Source organism: Episyrphus balteatus, chromosome X (assembly GCF_945859705.1).
Source record: "Episyrphus balteatus chromosome X, idEpiBalt1.1, whole genome shotgun sequence".
Taxonomy (NCBI): Eukaryota; Metazoa; Arthropoda; class Insecta; order Diptera; family Syrphidae; genus Episyrphus; species Episyrphus balteatus.
This window is the reverse complement of record NC_079138.1, coordinates 8,408,652-8,430,511: the sequence shown is the minus strand read 5'-3', so window position 1 is coordinate 8,430,511 and position 21,860 is coordinate 8,408,652. Positions and strand designations below refer to the sequence as shown.

The following is a 21,860-nucleotide window of genomic DNA, read 5'->3' as shown; positions in this document are numbered from 1 at the left end:
TTTTTTTAATTTGTTGGTCGACGAGTTAAGGAATTATTTCACAATAAAATAAAAAATAAAAGTCATTAGCATTTTAATAAAAATGATAGATTCTTACGACCCAAAGTATGTATATGCGCAAACCTACGAATAATTCAGGAAAAAGTCTCATATAGTACGCTGCGTCCCTTTGAACTTATGGAGTTAAAAGGCAAATTTAATCTCAAATTAAAGCTAGTAATGTCTACTTTTGAAAACCAAAGGTCTTTCAATCCAGAAATTGGAACTTAGGTCATGCAGCCTGTTAGGAGCGTTTTTCACATCAAAGGTTCCCACAGGCTTGAGGGTAAAATGCCAAGCTTCGATCCGGTAGACCTCTTAACTTTGAAAGAAGATGTCATTAAATCCTATATTAATAACATTTGCATAGCACCTTTTGTCAAAGCTTTTTCTTGTATTTTAATGATTTTAAAAATACTTTGTATAGATAAAAAAAATTCGTTGAAGAACGATATCTACGTACATTTAACAAATCTTATTTATAAAAAAAAAATTAAAGCAATTTGAAAGTTCGTGAGATCGAGTCGTGCATTTTGTTTTTCATCTACATTGAAATAAAACACCTATAAGTTTGCTATAACAATTTTGAACTTGAACTTGGACGGAATATTTGATCCTTTTATAAAATGATAATCCAAAATCATTTTCCTAGGGGCCCCGCAAATTTACTCTCGCACACGTCTCATTTTGGTCTAGCGCCGCACGGTTGTCCAAAATGACTTATCTCGTTGCAAAAATCATAACTTTTGAACAGATTGAACAGAAATCACTAATCCACATTTAAAAACAAAATTTCAAAAAAATACAATGTCCCGTTTTCGAAAATTTTATTTTTCAAAAAAAAAATTCAAAATTTTTTTAAAAATCCAAAATATATTTTTTTTTAATTTTATTTTTGGCTTATATTTGAGTTATATAAGTGCTTCTTCAAAAAAAGTTTCGTTGAAATCGAATAAACCGTTTCGGAGAATATCGGATTTGAAAAAAAAAAAACGGTTTTATGGCAGGTACCGTAAAAAATCCATTCGGTTCCATGCATTAAGCCGAATAGGATATGTGAAACAACCAATTGTTGATCCAAAATAAAAATATTTAGCTGCGCATGCTTGCGCACTGCCGAGATTTTGTACTTTGAAAAAAAAAATGAAGGCAGAAGGAACAGATTTTCTTTAAAAAAAATGTTTAAATTAAAATTGGTATGCCATTTTGTAGAAATCACTAATCCACATCTAAAAACAAAATTTCAAAAAAATACAATGTTCCGTTTTCGAAAATTTTATTTTTCAAAACAAATTTTCAAATTTTTTTTTTAAATCCAAAAATTATTTTTTTTGAAATTTTATTTTTGGCTTATATTTGAGTTATATAAGTGCTTCTTCAAAAAAAGTTTCGTTGAAATCGAATAAGCCGTTTCGGAGAATATCGGATTTAAAAAAAAACCGTTCTATGGCAGGTACCGTTATTAATGATTTTCCAAAAAAATTTTTTTCATTAGAAGATAGACCTTGTTTTAAAACTTACATTTGAATTTTTTAAATAAAATCGTCGGAGCCGTTTTTGAGCAATTACAACTTTACTGAAATTGGTGTATGACAAGTACCGTTATTTTTGGCCCAAAAAAATTAATTCCAAAAACCCCTCTGGAGGGTCTCCAAAAAATGCTACATACCAAATTTGAAGTCAATCGGTCCATCCGTTTAGGCTGTAGATCCTTATACAGACAGACAGACAGATGGACTTCCGGGACCAACTTTTTTGGCATTCTCTATAATCGTAATATCATGGAAAAGTGTAATCTCAACTTTTTTTAGATGTGAATTAGTGATTTCTACAAAATGGCATACCAATTTTAATTTAAATATTTTTTTTTTAAGAAAATCGGTTTTCGGCCGATGATTCCTAAACACCCTGTAAAGCAACTTTCTTGAAATTCATTGGTGTAACAGCCCTGGAAATTTCCTTCAAATTAAAAAAAAAAAACTGTACCGCTACCTCAATCCGTTCAAAAGTTATGATTTTTGCAACGAGATAAGTCATTTTGGACAACAGTGCGCCGCCTCTGCATACGAAGATCTAAGCAGAAAGCTCATGGAATGTCACAGAATAGATTTAAATTGACATTACTATTGAAAAATACAGATCATCTGAATCCTTCGCCCCGCATTTACTAAGAAGAATCAGAGTCATTTAAGTGAGTAATGGCTCTCTTAACAGAATAAACTCTTGAAAATTTGTGATGCCAATATATTTTAAATTGTATAAATATGATAGAAGTGGTTTTTTGAGTATTTTTAAACTATAATTCGGGTTTTTCATTTTGCGTGGATGTGAACCTAGACAACAGTATAATGAGTTATTCGAGTTATTCGTTTCCATTTAATGTAATTAAAATCGGTAAGGTGGTTCCAATAATATAAACAAGTAAAAAAAATGCTTTGCGTACAAGTAAATTGTAAATAGCAGTTTTAAAATTTTCTAAGAACAATATCAGCGTATGCATCACTTTGAATCCATCTATTTCTAGATTGACTACTAAGTTCCACAGGAGTGGGGAAAGTACCCCTCCTTTTGGTGTACCTCTACTAACAGATCTTGTTGCTGAGAAGTCTCCTAGAGTTGAGTTTATGATTCTGCTTTTCAGCATAAGGTCTATTAGCTCGCTCAGTGAACTATCTACTTTTAGGTTCTTCAGTGCATTTGTGATTGCTATGTTGCTGACTTTGTTGAAAGCGCCTTCCATATCAAGAAATGCAACTAAGTTGAACTCTTTGTGATGGAGTGAATATTCAATAGTGCGCACTACATTATGTACTGCTGTTTCAACCGCTTTCCCTCTACAATAAGCGTGCTGTGCTGTATATATAAGATTTGGATCTATGACATTGCGCAAGTGGATATCAATCATTTGATTGAGTTTTAGTGTTAGTCGTTCTAGCTAAATAAGGCAATTACCTCTTTCTAATACTTTTAGTAGATCTAACTATGGGGCCAATAGTCCTCTCAATATTTTGATAAATATCTTCAATTAAAATTTTTTCTTAATTCAATCAATTAATTTTAATGTAAAATCACACAATTTTAAGAATATGTTTTGCATCCATTACAATTAAATTTATAAAATAGATTTAAGTATTTATAAGTATATTTAATGTACATAGTGTGATGATAAACTGATAGGTCGGAGGTCTTTCGGATTGACATGAGAGAATTTGCCTGCTTTGGGTATGAATGCAACTTTAACTTCTCTCCATACGACAGGGATGTGTTTCAAGTCTACACATCCATTCAGAATTATCTCTTGGACGGGAATTAGAATATTTGATGCCATTTAAAGTTCGGCTGGTATTATACCATCTGGTCTAGCGGATTTGTATGGTTTGAAGGTGTTGATGGCCCACTTTAGCTTCTGTCTTGTAATCAGTCCGAGATTGTTTTTTTAAATTTGTGTCTGGCCCTGATGGGTCGACTCTGTTTATAATGTTTGATCTACTTGGAAAATGAGTATCTGGTAGCAGATTGGGTGATTCTTCACAGGAATTTGTCCAGGCCCTGTTATTTGTTTTCAAGGCACTGGGCATTAAAGGATTTGTTGAGATAATTTTCCTTAATTTAGAGGCTTCTGAAGAGTCTTCTATTTTGTCACAGAATAATGACCTAATATTTCTCCATCAACTTCTTAATGGACACATTGATGCTCCAACCTTGTTAGCCTGTATCGGGATTAATTATCGCGGAGGGTCTCACCACCTTCGAAGATTTGAACTTTTACACGTTGACTTTCATAGAACAAACTATGGCATACATGAACCTCTTAATCGTATGTGTAAACTTTTTAACTTAAACACATCTTATATCGACTTTAATATAAGTAAGGTGGGATTGAAAACAAGTTTCCGGACCAGTGCACAACTATCGTAATTGTTTTTCAATGTCTGTACTAATTTTATAATGTAATATATGTTAATTGTTAGTTTTGTATCGTAGTACATATTTTTGTGCATGTGTTATTTACTAACCACTAACACATGCACTTATGATGAGCCTCTGATTGTAGATTGCAGCTTGCTCTAAGCTCACTACATCGGAAATTTCTGAAGTGTAAATATCTCCAAGAAGATGTTTTAGATTTTCTTAGCTGTTTTTTTTTTTTTGTATTTGTAGGCTTTCAGAGATTATTTGTATAGGTCCCAGTCTGAAACATATCTTTTCTGTGCGGTTCTAGCCCTGAGTTCTACCAGTGTGGCTTCTGCTTTCCTCTTACTTGTATAAGTGGGCAGGAGTTATTCATTGATAGGTTAAGGGCAGAAGTGAGATCATTGACTTTGTTGTCGAGATCAATTGTATTTGAGGGATGACTTAGAAATTCGGGTTTAATTAAGCTTTTCAGAGTTTCCCTCTATTTTTGCCAGTTTCGGAATGCTAAATGTTTAGTAGTTACATCATTAAGACTTAATTGGATGAAATATTATCAGAGAACGAATGTTCTTCAGATACTTTCCAATTCAAGATTCTTTGATGAATCATATCGAAGACAAGAGTAATGTCTAGTACTTCTTGTCGGTTTCTGGTAACGAATGTTGGTTCATTACCAGTATTACTTACTATCAGGTTAGTACTCAAAATAAAATCAAAAAGTGACTCACCTCTATCATTTATGTCGGTACTTAACCAGATCGTGTGATGGGCGTTTGCATCGCAACCAATTATGAGGCAGATCTTTTGCCGTTCAGCATCGGCTATAAGTATGCGTAGGTTTTCGCAGAAAAACATTTTCTTTTTAACATTTTCCAAACCCTTTTCATTTTCTAGCAAAATTTTCTGCCTATTTGAGATTACTTTCTTAAATCAATAAATTTAAAAATATTCATCAAAGGTTTTTAATTATAAATATCTTCGAAAAATAATAATCGAACATTATTTAATAAGTCAAATAAAAATTGGTATTCAAAACATTAAATAAGAACAGGAATATACTTTATCACACAACATCGTTTCTATAATTAGTTTTCAACGGTATACTCGTATAGATGTGACTTATAAGAAAGTCAGTACTCTAAGCAGTTTAAAAATTATTTGTGATGGTTAAACAGCAAGCAGTTAAGAAAATATCAACCTAAGAATACAGTAATGAGTTAATTTAGTTTTAACATTAATTAATACATAGTAAACGCATATGCTATGAAAAAAAGCAGAATTAGCATTTTTTTTTTTTTGTTAAAAACAAATGCTGGCAGATTTCTGAAAATCAGAATTTTGAAAGACAGAATAGAAAAAAAGCAGAATTTTGAAAAACAGAATTTTCTTGAAAAAAAGCAGAATTTTGAAGTCAGAATTTTGACCCGCTCCCGAATCATTGATCTGCATATTAGGGAACTTCTCAACTCTTACAACTTACGCAATTACAAACACGCTAACCTAAAAGGCAGGTCAGTGGAAACTGCACTGAATGAGGTAATTTCGCACATTGATAAAAGTCTTGAAAACAAAGAACATACACTAGCAGCATTTTTAGATATAGAAGGAGCGTTTAACAATGTTAACACAGAATCAATTTAATGCTGTCTAGTCGATATTGGAGTTGATTCTGTCATTGTAGATTGGATTCATACTATGTTAAATGGCAGAATCATTAACTCACAAATGGGAAATAGTACTGTAGAGAAAACAGTTACAAGGGATACGCCACAAGGAGGGGTTCTTTCGCCTCTCCTTTGGATCCTTGTTAACAAAATTCTTACTAAACTCAAAAATCAAGGCATAAAAATAGTAGCTTACGCTGATGACATAGTAGTTCTGATAACAGGTAAGTTTCTTACCACCGTCATCGGAGACATTATGGAACACGTACTCAAAGAAATATCTTCTTGGGCAGCCCGAAATGGTCTTGTGGTTAACTCCACTAAAACGGAACTAAATCTGTTCACGAAGAAAAGGAAGCTAGGGGATTTTAATGCTCCTAAACTTGATGATATTCCTCTGATACTTTCCAAAGAATATATAATATAATCATAGGTACTATTTTTACTCGCTACTTTTTTGTATAGCAACTTTGTTATTTATTAAGTTATGCATTCGTAAAAACACCAAAGTAGTTAACAGTTAACCCTTTCGAACCCAAGCTATGAAAATCAATATTAAAAAATGCTTTTTCAGTATTATCGTATCAAAAACATCACAACTAAGAAATATGAATAGCAAAAAGTTATTTTGCAAAACAAAAAATAGCAAAACTAATGTGTTACTCTCATGTTACATGTTAGTAACATGCACTGCCTATGACCACCAAAAAAAGTCGGACAACTGAGAAAATCAGCCCTATTCTGCTGTTCCCGTGAATCTCAGATCCGATTCACACATTCGGTTCACTTTAACTCTACCTTGACATCCTGCTATCCATCGGGTAAACTGCATTATCATCCCTCAATTTGACGTCCAGGTGAACGTCAAATTAAAAAAAAAATGGCGACGAAGTAAATTGAAAGGAAAAAAAATTTTTTTGTTTGTGTTTATTTGCATAGAAAAAATAAAAGCAGCCGATTAAATGTTAAGAAATAATTAAAAATTTATGAAAAGTGGCATTTTGCTTAATTTCAACGATGGTGAATTTATTTTTACAAACAAAAGTGACAGATCCGCAACATTTTTTATGCGGATTGCAAATGTATGGAGCAAGTTCATTCACGTGATTAGTGGAATACTGAACAACATTACCGATATTACCGACGTGAGTTTGGATTCCCCCCGATGAATAGCAGAATGGTAATTGGTGAATATTTAGCGATTTTTTCCCCCGATGGATAGCAGAATAGGGCTGAATAACTTTTTATAGAACAATAATATGTGCTACTTCTTCTAAGCCATAAAGCAAAACACTTTCTGAATTAACTTTTTTTATATCTTTTTTTTCAAAATTATGACCATATATAAAAAAAATTTGTTTGCAAAAAAAAAAAGAAAAAATGTGAAATTCAGTTCCTTTTTCGATAAAAAAAATTAAATTTATGATATTTGACTAACAGCCCTATTCTGCTATCCATCGGGGGGAAAAATCGCTAAATATTCACCAATTACCATTCTGCTATTCATCGGGGGGAATCCAAACTCACGTCGGTAATATCGGTAATTTTGTTCAGTATTCCACTAATCACGTGAATGAACTTGCTCCATACATTTGCGATCCGCATAAAAAATGTTGCGGATCTGTCACTTTTGTTTGTAAAAATAAATTCACCATCGTTGAAATTAAGCAAAATGCCACTTTTCATAAATTTTTAATTATTTCTTAACATTTAATCGGCTGCTTTTATTTTTTCTATGCAAATAAACACAAACAACAAAATTTTTTTTCCTTTCAACTTACTTCGTCGCCATTTTTTTTTTTTAATTTGACGTTCACCTGGACGTCAAATTGAGGGGTGATAATGCAGTTTACCCGATGGATAGCAGGATGGCAAGGTAGAGTTAAAGTGAACCGAATGTGTGAATCGGATCTGAGATTCACGGGAACAGCAGAATAGGGCTGTAAATTTTTTTAATAATCCAGTAACAAGGCATCATTATCTTTCAATTGAGCCGTCGAAACCTAAAAAAATATTTAATGGAATATTTTTTACGAATTTTTACAAAATATGTTACATGAGGGTTAACAATCAAACACGACATACATACGGCTATTAAATGCAAACATATCGTAGAAAAAAAAACATCGATGGTCTGATGTTTCCGAAAAAATCATCGATGCTGAAAACATCGCTCTTGGAAGTTTTTTTTTTAGTGAAACTCACCAGGCAAGTTCTACCCAAAATACGATTGTGGAAGAAAATAAAATAAGCAAAAATATATTTAAAGCCAGTTGATTTTTTTCGAGTGAAACTAATCGTTGCGTAATAATTAACAAAAAAGTTAATTAAGGGGTAATAACACCTTGTAAACCATAAATTCGAGCGTCATTTTCATCAGCGTATAAAACAAAGAAGAAATATTATTTTCTTTTGGTGTTTGTTTAGTTTAATTAAGTATATTAATAAATAACAGAATAGGCTTATGTTAAATTTTTTAATGATGTGAAATTTTTTAAATGGCGGTGTAGTTCGAGATGATAGTAAAATCCTGTGATCCCATCGGGCGACCAACTAACTCCTACAGTTTTTAACCGATTGGGCTGAAATTTTGTGTGGAGCTTAAAAATACTATTCTCTAGTGAAGTACGTAGGATTTTTTTGAAATATTAAAATTTAACGATTTTATGGTCTTTTTTTCAACGAATTTTGTTTTTGGAATGAAATAATTTTTTCAAACTAATGCCATTTCTTTAAAAATTAATATTTCAAATTTTCAGCCCAATCGGTTAAAAACTGTAGGAGTTAGTTGGTCGCCCGATGGGATCACAGGATTTTACTATTATCCTGAACTACACCGCCATTTAAAAAATTTCACATCATTAAAAAATTTAACATAAGCATATTCTGTTACCTAATAATATACTTAATTAAACTAAACAAACACCAAAAGAAAATAATATTTCTTCTTTGTTTTATACGCTGGTGAAAATGACGCTCGATTTTATGGTTTACAAGGTGTTATTACCCCTTAAAGGAGTGAAAATGACAAATAACCAAACTGCGGGTTGAATTAGAATTTCCAATTAAATTTTACGAACAATGTCAATGTGTAAATCAAGCCAATAAACGCAAAAACCTGAACAATAACCTTTTTATTCAATATAATGCATTTTTTAAGAAATCGCCACAAAATCTACATGTTCGAACGCTATTTCCACGTGCAAATATTAATACACGTGTAAATAAAGTACACGTGTAAATGTTTTTTAGATACACGTGTTCACGTGTATCGGGTACACGTGTAATTAAATAGACGAACAAAAATCGTAGGCTCTAATCCAAACTCACGTCGGTAATATCGGTAATGTTGTTCGGTATTCCACTATTAACGTGAATGAACTTGCCCCATATATTTGCAATCCGCATACAAAATTTTGCGCATCTGTATCTTTTGGTTGTAAAAATAAATTCACCATCGTTAAAATTAAGCAAAATGCCAATTTCCACAAATTTGTAATTATTTATTAACATTTAAACAGTGGCGTATCCAGAAAAAATTTTGGAGGGGGCTGGAAAATTTTTCAAAAATTTTTTAGAGGGTAAATGTGCGAAAAAATTTTCATTTCTTTTTATTAATCTTTGATCGAGAGTTAAACGCTGTGCTGCGGTACTGAAAGTGGTATACCTAGTTGCATTATAGTGCTCTCGACAGATTCGTACTACTGTCTCCTCCTTTCACATTCAGAGTACCTAGTGTTTTTTCAAAGTTCTTGTGTCGCAAACATTTTACACAAACAGCAAGGAGTTGAGTCATCCTTAAAAAAAACTCTTTATTTCGTTCGAACTTTGTCATGTGCTGAATCCAAAACTGTTTACAGATTAATTTATATCACGTCAAGAGTTTTTGGGCTATACTTATCAATATTTTCGTTATATACAACCATGTTCAGCAATTCGAACGAAAGTGAATTCAAATCACTTTTCAATTTCACGTGAAATGAAATATCAATATTCTTCATTTCGATCGGTTTCGAAATCGCTTCTAACTGTCGAAACTGAAGGATCTTCCATTTTTATTTTGTTTCTAAAGTGAAATTACTGCAATTCATTGGAAAAGGCTCCCAAATTCACGAACAGAAACATAGTGAATTGAATTCTAAACTGAATTGAAAATCTAAATGAGTGAAAAAATGCGGAACACCTATTTCACTTTCGGCAAGTGAATACGCAAAAAGTGAAATGCAGAACGTGAAAGTCACAAAATCTAATTTTAAATGAAATTCTTTTTGATGCGAAATATATATGCTTTTTCGTAATATGTTGCTCTTTAATCCAAATCGGAAGCGCAATACTGCAATTTTCTTAAAGAAACCTGTTGACCACTTAGATTTTGAGATATCAAAAATTTCTATTTCCAATATCTTTGAGAAAAATATTATTACAAAAAAAAAAGATAATATTTGATCAAATACGGCGTTTTGAGATTGCATAAGAAGTTTTGCAAAAATTTAACGGTGATGTAATTGGACGTCAAAATACTAAAAAAATTATCAAAATTATAAAATTCGGAATTGGACTGAAATCCGAAAAAAAAATTATCACAATCCTCATCGTCAGCTAAGGCTCTTACTCAAACAAACCCAAACAGCCATTTCAGAATTTGGAGGGGGCTCGAGCATCTGTGCTGAGTCTAAATCTCTAAGATTTACGAACAAGTTTTAGTTAATCATGTACATTATGATGAAATCAGCTAAATAAAAACGTGATCTTGAAGACTTGGGGGGGGGCTTGAGCCCCCTGAGCCCCGCCCCTCAATACGCCACTGCATTTAAACGCCTGTTTTTATTTTTTCTATGCAAATAAACACAAACAAAAATTTTTTTCTTCCTTTCAATTTACTTCGTCGCCATTTTTTTTTTTTAATTTGACGTTCACTTGAGGGATGATAATGCAGTTTACCCGATGGATAGCAGAATGACAAGGTAGAGTTAAAGTGAACCGAATGTGTGAATCGGATCTAAGATTCACGTGAACAGCAGAATAGGGCTGTTTGTTAATTTAATGGGTTGTTTTTATTTTGTCTATGCAAAAAAAAAAACAAAAACAAATTTTTTTTCTTTCAATTTACTTCGTCGCCATTTTTTTTTTTAAGTTAACGTTCACGTGGACGTCAAACAAAGGTAAGATAATGCAGTTCACCCGATGGAAAGCAGAATGACAAGGTAGAGCTAAAGTGGATCGAATGTGTGAATCGGATCTGAGATTCACGTGAATAGCAGAATAGGCCTGATAGATAATTTTGAGAAACAACTCCCAAAATCGATTGCTCGATGTCGGCTCTTCCCCATCTATTTGTGGAAATGGTAACGGAGTTACGAATAACAGAGTTACGCGCGAGAGAGTTACGGCCGTCAAAGTTACGCGAAACCGAAGTTACGAAAAACTAGAGTTACGAATTCTAAAGTTATGTTAAGCTATGACATGTGATTTTTGGGTTGGCAACAATTGCAACAACAGTTCACCACACCAAAATAACGTATGTAAAAAAAAAGGGGTGGTTTGGTTATTATTTTAATATAAATAATAACAAAGTGGGTATTACAAAATACGCTATGAATAATTATATTAATTAATAGAAAAAAAAAATACGTATTTGCAATATTAGTTGGACAAATAAGAAGTTAAATTCAATTATGTTCCCCAAACTTACATAAGTATACTCATGTTTTTTTTCTATTTCAACGTTTTTGCGATCTTCTCACAAAAACAAAACCATATATCGACGGTTAAACTTCATAACCTCGTAAGTCGAAAAATTCGAAAAAATATTATTAATGCAAACACTTCAGAAAATTCAGAGCTATCTTTTGGTATATTCAGTCCAACAATGTTGTTTTTAACATTCTTCAGGAATGACGAAATTCAAAAGCTCGTATTGATATATCCCATACAAAAACAAGAAACACAACATATTTTTTTTTATTTCTGAAAAACTTGCAAAAACGACTTACGAGATTATGAAGTTTAACCGTCGATATGTATATCTATACCTATCCAATCAAAATTTTACAAGATTAAATACCACCCATTTTCGCTTTACTCATTTAGTTCTGACCAATGAGAAAAATGTTAATCTCTTGTTTGTATTTCCATAATTCCATGTCGTTCCTCGCAATTGTTGCCAACCGAAAAATCACATGTCATAGCTTAACATAACTTAAGAATTCGAAACTCTAGTTTATCGTAACTTCGGTTTCGCGTAACTTTGACGGCCGTAACTCCGTCGCGCGTAACTCTGGTATTCGTAACTTCGTCGGTTTCCCATTTTTATGCATACATATGTACTCAGATGCCACATATCGGACTTATATTTAGATATATATATCTGAAATCAATAAAGCACTTGTAGAAATACATATTTAACATAATTAAACTGGTTTTCATAGCAAAAATTAAGTGTATTTGAAGCCACGAATTTAGTTTAGCTAGATTGGCAAAATTGCACACTGTGCGGCGAGGAGAATGATAGATAGTCAAATTCCTCTTGACCGACACATTTTTAAATCTTTAACGAGTTCATAGCATTCACTGACTGTGTCAACTTCATTTTTACTTCAAATTTAGTAAAAATAGTAATTTACCAAATAGTCTATAACAATTTAAAAAAAAATTGTAAAAATAGGAATTTTGCCATATTTCGACAAATTTCAAAACGCTGTGCGACCCGAAATCCTTAACCAATTTGAACAATTTTTTTTTTTGTGAAAAGCTATTTAAAAAAAAAAAGATGTTTGGGTGGTTAATTTTTTTTTTGTTTGTAAAAATACCATTTTTTAAATGTTTTTCAAGCTTCAGAGCCGATGCGCGGGCAGAAGATATTAACTGATTTTGATTATATTCTAACCCCTTATTAGTCTTCACCATTCACAACTTTTCCGGGCTATTAAGATTTGAAATTCGAAAAAAACCCAAAAACGACCCACCTAAGTGTTTACGATGTTTTCCATTTTCTCTGCATTGAGAGCGGTATTGGCCGTCTGGGTTCCTATTTTTCGCATTACTATTTTGTAGCCTAGGGATCTCTGTTCACATCTTCGCGAAGTTGTTGCCACTTTTGTTTCTTACTTGATGTAATAGCTCTTTTCAGCTCTCCTCTCTTTCCTTTGAACTCTACAAGATCCGACACTGTTTGTTCTGGGTGTCTTCTCCTGCTCCAGGTGACCTTTCTTCGTAGTTGTAGGCAGCTTTTAATTTGCATCGGATAAGTTGCATCGTAGTGCCATCTAGTTCAAAACCTAGAAGGCATAGAAAGTTTTAAAAGTTTTTTTTTTTGCCTATTTTTAACTGTGAAATCGATTATTTCAAAAACAATTGGTTGAAATATATTGATTTGAAAAGTAGAATTAAACGTACAATTCGGCCTACCGGAAATGGTATCACTTATAACTGTAAGTGTTGCCGTTGTTTTTTATTAATTTTTTTTTATTTTAATAATTTTTTTACAAAATTGCCCATAGTTAAAAATGATTGTATTGAACTCCTCTACAAAAAACAGTTATCAAAGCTTGGCACGCAAGTTATCGTATTACGTGCCAAAATAACATTTTTGTTCGGTGCCCAAACGTTCGAATTTCTGTGCCTGGGTTAAAATCGTAAATTTTTTTTTTTTTCTAAGCCAATTTTGAACTGATTTTCATAAAAAATACCTCGTTTCATTTGGAAATGAATATTATTTAAGAATATATTTTTAAAACAGCATGTGAAAGATTATACATACCTAATATACGTATATAACTGTTAAATTCCGTTAATATGTCTTTATACATGAATTAAAGTTCATATTTTGCTTTGCAGTTTTGTGTAGTGATTGAGTTAAGTGGGAAAAAACGTTAAACTTGAATCAATGGCCCTAAGTAATAGGCAGTTCACCTATAACTAAGTCAATTTTAAAATCACAGCACTTTTTTAATTTGCTTTGCAGTTTTGTGTAGTGATTGAGTTAAGTGGGAAAAAACGTTGAACTTGAATCAATGGCCCTAAGTAATAGGCAGTTTATATATAACTAAGTCAATTTTAAAATCAAAGCACTTTCTTAATTTGGAAGTGAAACTTATGTTTAATTTTTTGTTTAAATCGAGCTTTCGCTAAATTCGGGTCTATTACTAAGGCCAATACAATAATTATAATTATAAGAGTTTAAATATTTAAGTTGTAATAATTGTATGTTTAAATTGTTATTTAATTTGTGTATTATTTTTTATTTTTCTTTGTTTTTGCGATTTTGGCCTATCTGGATTTTGGGTTTTCGGGATCCTGGGTTTTCGGGATTTTGGGATTCTGGGTTTTCGGGATTTTTGGTTTTCGGGAAGCATGAAATTAACCATTAACCATTAACCTTGAAAATTTAACAAAAGTTTTCATACAACGAAGTTTTTTTTTTGTTAAAAAATATTTTTTTTTTTTTTTCAAAAATCGATTTACTTGAAATTTTGTTTTTTATTGTAAATTAGTAGTTTCCTTACAACAAATGTGTTAAAGCCATTGCACTTAAATTAAAGAAAAACACATTTTATGATTTTTTTACAAAATTTAAGTTCGTGGAAATTTCTTTAAATTTTGTTCTTAAGTTAAAAAAAAAAACTTAGAAGGTTCTACTACCAAAACGTATGAGAGCTTAGTAGTAAAACTACTCAAATGTTTAAAAACTCATAAGTTTTACCATATGATGCTGAAACCTGGCTTAACGCCACAATTTTGGACACTGAACTTTTCGACCAAGATTTCTTAGTTTTCAGGAAAGATCGTTGTAATTGTTTTTTTTTTTTTATTTATGTTTAATGTTTATTGTTTTTTTTTTCTCATTTAATGTCTTTATACCTACTTTTATGTACATATGTATATTGAATTATATTTTCTCAACACTCTTGACTATTAAACATTTTTTTTTGTTGAAAATTTTGACACTTTCTTAAAATTAAACATGAAATATTGAATTTATTTTGTTTTGTTCATATTGGTTTTTTTTTTTATTTTGCATACATGGTTATGTTAGGATGTAGTGGTTGTCAGGCAAATTACCAGACACACTTATACCCTTATGAATCAATTGTGATATCACAAAAGACTAGCAAGTTAGGAATTCACTAGCCGAACCACTCGGAGCTTCTTATATGCATACTTATAATAAACGCTTGCACTTAGCTGTCCCAATCTTTGCCATCCTGTGTGGAAATATTTTAAAAAAAACATTACTTGAAAATTTAACAAAGTTTGTATACAACGAAATTTTTTTTATTAAAAAAAAATAATTTTTTTATCCCAAAATCGATTCTTTCAAAACGGCTTACTGGAATAACTTGAAATTTTGTTTTTTATTGTAAATTAGTAGTTTCTTAAAAACAAATGTAGCCCTTAAAAAAAAAAAAAAAAAAAAAAAAAAATTGAACACGACCGACTCAGTTGGTATTGCCATGTTCAAAGGAGAGATCCTGAGAACCCCGTCAAAAAAGCAATATCATACAACGTTCCAACACGAAATAGAAAGAAAGGTAGGCCTAAAAACTCCTGGTACAAGCAAATGCAAAACCACCAGCATTCAGTTGGCCTTAGAAATGGAACAATACAAAACCGGGAGGCTTGCCGCCGATTTCTGAGGTCAACCCGGCGAACCCCACAGGCGGATCACTAGTGTGAAGCAGTTACGTGGGATAGTTATGATCCCCTCGACATCGAGATCATAACAGCGCCGAGAAAAAGGAAGAAGAAGAAATGTAGCCCTTAAATTAAAGAAAAACACATTTTATGATTTTTTCAACTAAATTTAAAAAATCAATTGTTTAAAATCAGCTCGTGGAAATTTCTTTAGTTTGTTTTTAAGTTAAGGTGGGTATTATCTTCAAAACAAAAGCATTAAAGTAACCATTAGTTGAAAATTTAACAATGTTTTCACACTGTAACTCTTAAAGTATAACTCCTAAAGAAAAATGATTTACTAGAGAAAGAAAGTATATTTCTAATCCAAAGTGGTTGCAAATTTTCTGTCCGATCAGTCGTTTTTGAGATATATACAGCCCTATTCTGCTATCCATCGGGGGGAAAAATCGCTAAATATTCACCAATTACCATTCTGCTATTCATCGGGGGGAATCGAAACTCACGTCGGTAATATCGGTAATGTTGTTCAGTATTCCACTAATCACGTGAATGAACTTGCTCCATACATTTGCAATCCGCATAAAAAATGTTGCGGATCTGTCACTTTTGTTTGTAAAAATAAATTCACCATCGTTGAAATTAAGCAAAATGCCACTTTTCATAAATTTTTAATTATTTCTTAACATTTAATCGGCTGCTTTTATTTTTTCTATGCAAATAAACACAAACAAAAAATTTTTTTTTCCTTTCAATTTACTTCGTCGCCATTTTTTTTTTAATTTGACGTTCACCTGGACGTCAAATTGAGGGATGATAATGCAGTTTACCCGATGGATAGCAGGATGGCAAGGTAGAGTTAAAGTGAACCGAATGTGTGAATCGGATCTGAGATTCACGGGAACAGCAGAATAGGGCTGATAGACTAATAGCGGACGCCCCACAAGATCCAAAAATACGATAACTGAGATTTATACTCAGGATAAACCCCTCTTCAACACTGCATCCAAACTTAGCTTAGATTTTTTCCCCATTGACTGAACGATTTAGAAATAGGACATAAATGAAAGAAGACGGTCAAATCTTTCATAATTAAAATTATACATTTTTAATCTGATGTCTTTGTTTCTTAAGTTGAAGATGTTGCCTTCCTAAACAACTAATAAGGCATTGGCATGTTCTGAGTAAGACTTTAATGATATTGTCATCCAAATTGTACCATTTTCTGATTTCGCTTTTTGCAAGTAAATTCTCGGAGACGCATCTGGCGACGACGCGACGTCTGATCTAGTATTATTCAGTATCCCAAGAAGTTTTCCTCAATAAGCGGTGCGTCTACAACTTAAGGAACGAGAACATGTTCAAAAAAATAAAAAAAAAATTAAATGTAGAATGTTACATTCTGAAGGATTTTTTCTTCTTTTTCATTAATTTATGTATTTACTTTTTATTTTTTGATGTGATGATAAACAAAACTGCATTTAAAAAACTTTTTATTTTTTTTAATTTAAAATAAAAAATATTTTTTTGGTGTTTGGGCTCTGATGATCAGTAAGGTGGATTCATTTAATTAAATATAAAATTATTTCATATTTTACACAACCTTTCGCTTCCTCAGGAGTTAATATTTATTATTTTATTACCGACTTCCAAAAAGGAGGAGGTATTCAATTCGTCTGTACATTCATTTTTTTTTGTGTGTTTGTTACCTCATAACTTTGGACTGAGTGAACCAATTTTTATATGCAAACGAAAGAGGTTTAAAGAGTTTTGAACAAGAACTATGTAAGTTATTTTACATCATATAACAACCAAATTTGGCATACAAAACTGTTTCATTTTCATTATTATTTGGTCAAAGGTCTATACCAAAATGATTATGTGAAATTGTTTCTAAAAAAGTGGTCCGAACTAATATTCGTTTTAATTAACAAGATATGAACCAAAAAACGAAAAATATAGAAAAAAATATGAATAAATCATTATGCTTTATTGTTTTCTACACGTTAGCATTTTTTTTTTTTGCTCGTCTAAAAACGCATATTTAGGTAGAAATAATGGTTTTGGAGTAAAATATTCCACAAATTGACTCTGTTTAGTGAAAATAAAACAGTTTAAAGGTTCCTTGGTGTTTTTCAACTTCTGAACTGCACGCGTTAGTATATGTTGAATATGTCTCAAACTGAATCTTAAACCTTAAAGAACGCTATAATATCACAAACACAAATCCCAACACCTAATTTCCAATAAATTCTTCCCTTACCCATCCAGATTCCTTCCCACCCTAACCCTGGGGATCACAATGGATCCATCGAGATCCGAGTGGGATGATTCGACTTGTCGGATTATCACCCCGTTCAACCTAACCTAACCTAACCTAACCTAACGCTATAATATTTAATGCTTTATGTCTGACAATGTTCTTATTTCAAATTTAACTTCCTAAAATTATACTTTTTATTCTTATTAGGATTATTAATAAATAAATAAAAGTAATAAATTGTTGTTGTTTACAGCATAAAATGTTTATTCAGTAAAATACTAAGTACCAATAAACACGGCTAGAGTTATTATTTTTTTTATTTGTTTACATATTTATTTTTTCATTTATTTATTTGTTTATTTATTTATTTATTCACACATATTCATATTTTTGTTTTTTTTTTTTTTTTTTTTGTTCTTTAATTACACTGTGCAAGTCGAAATTCTTGACAGGCGCGCGAATAACTGTTTCGCCCTATTTCGGACTCGAGAAATCCATTGGCATCATTAGTTTTTCCAATTATCGGTACGACTTCGAACAAAATTTTTTTTGAAAGTTTTTTCAATTATTTTGAGATTTTTCCACTGTTTTTAGTCATTTTTCAATCAAAAACAATGTTTATATTGCTAATAATTCTGCTCAAACGTTGCTACCAGGAGAAAGACATTGTAAACAATGTTGAACAATTTATTTGAAAGTTTAGTGATTTTTTTTGAAAAAATTAAAAAAAAATCGAAATTTTTTACATTGTTTTTGTTCTCTTTTGCACAAAAACATTGCATGTTTTCGAAACTGGTAGCAAATCGACAGCGACAAAAATACTACAGCACGAGCGACTTTACGAGGAAGCAAACATCATGACGTTGGAAAACTATCTGCTGCAATCTGCAAAGAAACTTGTCGGAAGCATCGCCAACCACCCCAATCAGCTGATGAGAAGCATGAGAACCCAACAACGACATCCCGAACCCAGATACCTTAGTGCTTTGGATATTCTGGATGAGCACATAACCCCAACCGACAACGAGGAAGTAGTTTACTTTTACGCCGATACGCAATCGGCCTACTACCGCGGCTAAATGCCATACCACCCAACCCACCATAATCAATACCACAACTGGACAACCGGGAAGGAACACCCCGAGGATAACCTAGTCAGCAGACTTGTAAAATTAAGCCTATTCATGTACTATATTTAAATATATTTTATCTTTTATCCATTGTATAAGGTTAGGCCCCTTTATATCAATCAATGTATCTTATTAGAAATAAGTTAAGCTTAAGTCAATTGTATATAGTATGTTCAATAAAACAAAATTGACTTGAATCTACTGGTAGCAAACAACGTTTGAGCAGAATTATTAGCAATATAAACATTGTTTTTGATTGAAAAATGACTAAAAACAGTGGAAAAATCTCAAAATAATTGAAAAACTTTCAAAAAAATTTTGTTCGAAGTCGTACCGATAAATCGAAAAACTAATGATGCCAATGGATTTCTCGGGTCCGAAATAGGGCGAAACAGTTAATAGCGCACCTGTCTCAAAAATTTTTTTCAAAAAACTTGCAGTGTTATTTATTGATTTATTCCTTGTTTTTTTTTTCTATTTATTTATTTGCTTATCTATTATTTATTTATTTATTAATATGTTTATTTATTGATTCATCTATGTTTAGTTATAACTCTTTTAAGACTGATAATCTTAGTTTGTATACATGTTAAAGTTAATATTGAAAACTAATTGTTGGTCTTGAAATTTAAACCACCCCTTCTCCATCTTTAGCGAATATTCCTATCTAAAGTATCCATTTTGTTTGTATTACTATTATTATTATAACTATTTAATTAAAATAAAACCAGAAATCGAAATCAATGATTCTATATGAACAACAACCGTGAAGTCTAATATTATATGAAAATAAATTAATATTTAGCCAAACGCCTTAATGACTTCACTTTAATTTTCAACGCTTGTTCCCAATTATTAAACTAGATAAAAAATTAAAAACAAACGTCAATTTTGAATGCATTTCGGCACTTTACAAACAATTTGGCTACAATAAAACAATAAATATAAAATACAGTTTCAATATTGTATGCCAAATTTAGTTGTTATACGATGTAAAATAACTTAGTTCTTGTTCAAAACTCTTTAAACCTCTTTCGTTTGCATTTTTTGCACTCTACTGTATTACATTTGTAGAGCTAGTTTCACTGATTACGAAACGGTATTTAAAAACTCCGTAACGCACCCCAAAATCTAGAGTTAGGGCAAAAATGTAATTATATCCCCCTTGATGATCATCAAAGCCCAAACCTCAATAAAGTAACATACAGCTCTATTCTGCTATCCATCGCGGGGAATAATCTGTAAAAATTCACCAATACTATTCTGCTTTTCATCGCGGCAAATCCAAACTCACGTCGCGTCGGTAATATTGGTAATGTTGTTCGGTATTCCACTATTCCGTGAATGAACTCGCTCCATACATTTGCAATTCACATCAAAAATGCTGCGGGTCTGTACATTTTAGTATTAAAATAAATTCACCATCATTTTAATTAAGCAAAATGTAATTTCTCATAATTTTTACGTATTTTTTAGTATGTTATGGTTTGTTTTTATTTTGTTTGTGACAAAAAACTGCCAAATAAAATTTAATTTTCTTTCAATTTAGGTCGTCGCCATTTTCTTTTTTAATTTGACATTCACGTGGACTCAAATATAAGTATGATAATGCAGTTCACCCGATGAGTAGCAGAATGATGAGGTAGAGCGTGTGTGAATCGGATCTGAGATTCACGTGAACAGGAGAATAGGGCTGATATACATACATACTATCAAATGATAATTTAAATTAAAAAAATATTTTAACAGTGTAATCCACTTTATTATTAGGGTAGTATAAATTATCTAACATCAACCCATTTGATTGATATTTCGTCGCCCTAGTATTGGAGTGCCGTATACGCCAAATTGCATTTTTTGAACTAGGTATGCAGTCTTATGTTTTCGAAGTTGCTCTTTTCAAATCTGCTACCTATCCGTTTTTTTCTATCTTTTTTCGTTGCCAAGATATTCACTATTTTTTTTACAAAAACAAGAAATTTTGGCATTTACGTCAAATTTTTCATGCAATGTAAAAAAATATTGAGAATTGTTTTGACGTACGTTATGTTTTTTTTTTTACGTACGTGTATATGACTAAAAGAAACTTCTGATTTTCATGGCGTATATGGCAAACTCATTTTGAACAAAAATTTAAATATTTTGAAAACTAAACGAATTGCAGATGTCCAATAACATGTATATAAAAGACACATTTTAATAATAAATCATACTAAAATATCAAAAAATACCAGCGGTTAGTTCTTTCGAAATTATCTTCCGAACATTTAAATGCGATTTCCCAAAAACGTAAAAATGGCGTATACGGCACTTCCATACTAGGGCGACGATTTGTATATAATGCTACTTACCCAGTTGTATTAAAAAAAATATATACAATTCGCATTCAGTAGATATTACTCACTTCACCGAAATGAGATTAATTTAAACGGTATACGTTTAAACTAACATTATTACTTATGACAACATTTGATGAAAGTTTCAGCAACGGCTTGTCATAATTGTTGTTTTTTAGTCCTTCGGCAAATGAAGAAGTGGCATAAGAAAAGAATCACTCAAACGCAACCTTCCATTTTATTTTTCTTAAAAATAACATTTATTGTTGAATTTTGGGAATAATTATAGAAAATATAGTTTCACGTTTCACTAAATTCGCCTTAATTTATAATCTAAATATCTATATCTATTTTTTATGTATATATTTTGAGAAACAAATGTACATATATTGATGCTTTATTTTTTTAAATTTTATTTAATGTAATTTAATACGATATTGTTGGTTAAAATAGTTACAAACATGTCATACATTTCATGAATGACAATACATTAGTTGGTACATTTCCATTTCACGAAGTATGTACTTTGAATGAAGACAACAATTTTTTAATAAATGCAAAGTTATGCATAATACTGCTTCTTGTCAATTCTTTCAAGCTTTAAAAATTTACATTTCTATATGTTTCATTTAGAAAAAAAAAGAATTCCATATTTTCGCTTTTGTTTTACATACACTTAAATTTCTTTCACATTTATTATTCATTAAACTCTATTGAAGTCTTAAATTAAGAAATTGAAAAGAAGAAGTCATCCTTACAAATGTGTCAAATGTGACTCGTCTTCATTGTTCTTTCGTATAGTGCACTTTTTTTTGTAATATACTATGTAACTGCTTCAATATTCGGTAAATATAAAATTATTATATTAAATAAATACATA

The 21,860-nt window shown here is 31.3% G+C and overlaps 1 protein-coding gene across 1 annotated transcript in view; it reads right to left on the bottom strand.

The window, feature by feature from the left end:
* The window catches only part of LOC129920721 (myb-like protein Q), a 359,404-nt gene that overhangs the window by 334,958 nt on the left and 2,586 nt on the right, over nt 1–21,860 (bottom strand). The window contains exon 2 of the mRNA XM_056002277.1: nt 12,584–12,895. The gene's annotated coding sequence lies outside the window, so the exon portion shown is untranslated. The remainder of the gene's footprint in view (nt 1–12,583; nt 12,896–21,860) is intronic.